Below are 2,500 nucleotides of genomic sequence, written 5' to 3' on the forward strand. Positions count from 1 at the left end.
TTTTTTTTTTTTAAACGCGAAGCTTTATAATAACAAATACAGAACACATTTTAACGATTAGATTTTTTTTTCTTTTTTTTCAGTGTATCACAAATGAGTCTTGAAGGCCTTGCCTCTCTTGTTTTGTAGTGTCAGACGTGGAAAAGAGTCCTTCATTTGCAAAGTGCCTTTCAGTTGTTGTAGATCGGAAAGCGCCGAGGCAGTATCGGTTAGGCGTTGGACTCCTGAACCAGTGTGTTCACCAGTGATCGGAGTTGGAGGCTCTGTTTCGGCATCGTGTTGTGTCCTTGAAAAAAAAAGGTGTTTTTCAACGATTTTCCTCACTTCTCCCAGGTGTGTATAAGCACCTGACTTGGGCCGGCGAAGGGTAATTTAAAGCGACGGAAGGAGAGACTTGTGCCCCGCCTTCTTCCTTAGACCGAGCCTTTGAAACAGTGGATATGAATTCACTGTCCATACTGCCGTGAAAGGCTATGGAATTTTTTTTTAACTTTAACCCTTAAAACACGGAAAGCACCGTTATTGGATATGGGGAAACAGTTAATCATCGTTTTACATTATATATATATATATACGAAAAAAATATATATATATTCACCGTCAGGCGTGAAAAAGGCGTCTTCACTGGAAAGCGCTTTTCATACTCTAAGATGAAATGCGCTCCTTCACTGTCATACATGTATTATACAGAAAGCAAGGTTTCTTTATCGATCAGGTACAGAAAACACTTCCTCCTTGTTTGATGTGGGGAAAGTGGCAGAATGGTTAAGACACTCAGCTGAACACTTACTCTTTGTTTGATGTGGGGAAAGTGGCAGAATGGTTAAGACACTCAGCTGAACACTTACTCCTTGTTTGATGTGGGGAAAGTGGCAGAATGGTTAAGACACTCAGCTGAACACTTACTCCTTGTTTGATGTGGGGAAAGTGGCAGAATGGTTAAGACACTCAGCTGAACACTTACTCCTTGTTTGATGTGGGGAAAGTGGCAGAATGGTTAAGACACTCAGCTGCCAATACAGAGAGTCCATGAGGGTGTGGGTTCGAATCCCGCTCTCGCTCTTTCTCCCAAGTTTGACTGGAAAATTAAACTGAGCATCTAGTCTTTCGGATGAGACGATAAACCGAGGTCCCGAGTGCAGCATGCACTTGGCGCATTGAAAAAAAAAAGAACCCATTGGCAACGAGAGTGTTGTTCTCTGGCAAAATTATGTCAAAAAGAAATCCACTCTGATAGGTACACAAATATATAAGCATGCACTCAAGGCCTGACAAGCGCGTGGGGTTATGCTGCTGTCAGGCATCTGCCTAGCAGATGCGGCCGTGTAGCGTATCATTATGGATTTGTCCTAACGCAGTGACGCCTCCTTCTGAAACCGAAACTGAAACTTGATGTGGGGGAGCTCTTCTTGGTGGCTGTATCACAAAGAAAGAACTAGTGTCACGTAATGATGGGAAGCACTTTGAGTATCAGATTCAGTTTCAAGGAGACTCCAAGGCCAGAGTGATGATGAAGTCTTTCGTACACGAAAGTGTGTTATCTGCAATCGCTTGGAACGTGAACTGCTTTTGATACATCTTTCTAACGTCTATAATCAGTGGTTTCTCTCTTGTTGATTTATTCCGAATTCTATCAAATAATTCTGATAATTTTCGTGCAATGAATTTTCATTTATTCAACTGTTCGTCTTTGATTCCATCATCCGCCCCCGGAAACGTCAGCATGGCTGCCTACATCGCTGGGCAAACATGGTAATACACGTAAAAGTCCACATACGTGTGAACGTGGGAGTTGCAGCCCACGAAGAAGAAGAAGAAGTAGAAGTGGGAGTTGCAGCCCACGAAGAAGAAGAAGAAGTAAGAGTTGCAGCCCACGAAGAAGAAGAAGAAGTAAGAGTTGCAGTCCACGAAGAAGAAGAAGAAGTAAGAGTTGCAGTCCACGAAGAAGAAGAAGAAGTAAGAGTTGCAGTCCACGAAGAAGAAGAAGAAGTAAGAGTTGCAGTCCACGAAGAAGAAGAAGAAGTAAGAGTTGCAGTCCACGAAGAAGAAGAAGAAGTAAGAGTTGCAGCCCACGAAGAAGAAGAAGAAGAAGTAAGAGTTGCAGCCCACGAAGAAGAAGAAGAAGAAGAAGAAGAAGAAGAAGAAGAAGAAGTAAGAGTTGCAGCCCACGAAGAAGAAGAAGAAGAAGAAGAAGAAGAAAGAGTTGCAGTCCACGAAGAAGAAGAAGAAGAAGAAGAAGAAGAAGTAAGAGTTGCAGTCCACGAAGAAGAAGAAGAAGAAGAAGAAGAAGAAGTAAGAGTTGCAGCCCACGAAGAAGAAGAAGAAGAAGAAGAAGAAGAAGAAGAAGAAGAAGAAGTAAGAGTTGCAGCCCACGAAGAAGAAGAAGAAGAAGAAGAAGAAGAAGAAGAAGAAGAAGAAGAAAGAGTTGCAGTCCACGAAGAAGAAGAAGAAGAAGAAGAAGAAGAAGAAGAAGAAGAAGAAGAAGAAGAAGAAAGAGTTG

Source organism: Babylonia areolata, chromosome 4 (assembly GCF_041734735.1).
Source record: "Babylonia areolata isolate BAREFJ2019XMU chromosome 4, ASM4173473v1, whole genome shotgun sequence".
Classification (NCBI taxonomy): Eukaryota; Metazoa; Mollusca; class Gastropoda; order Neogastropoda; family Buccinidae; genus Babylonia; species Babylonia areolata.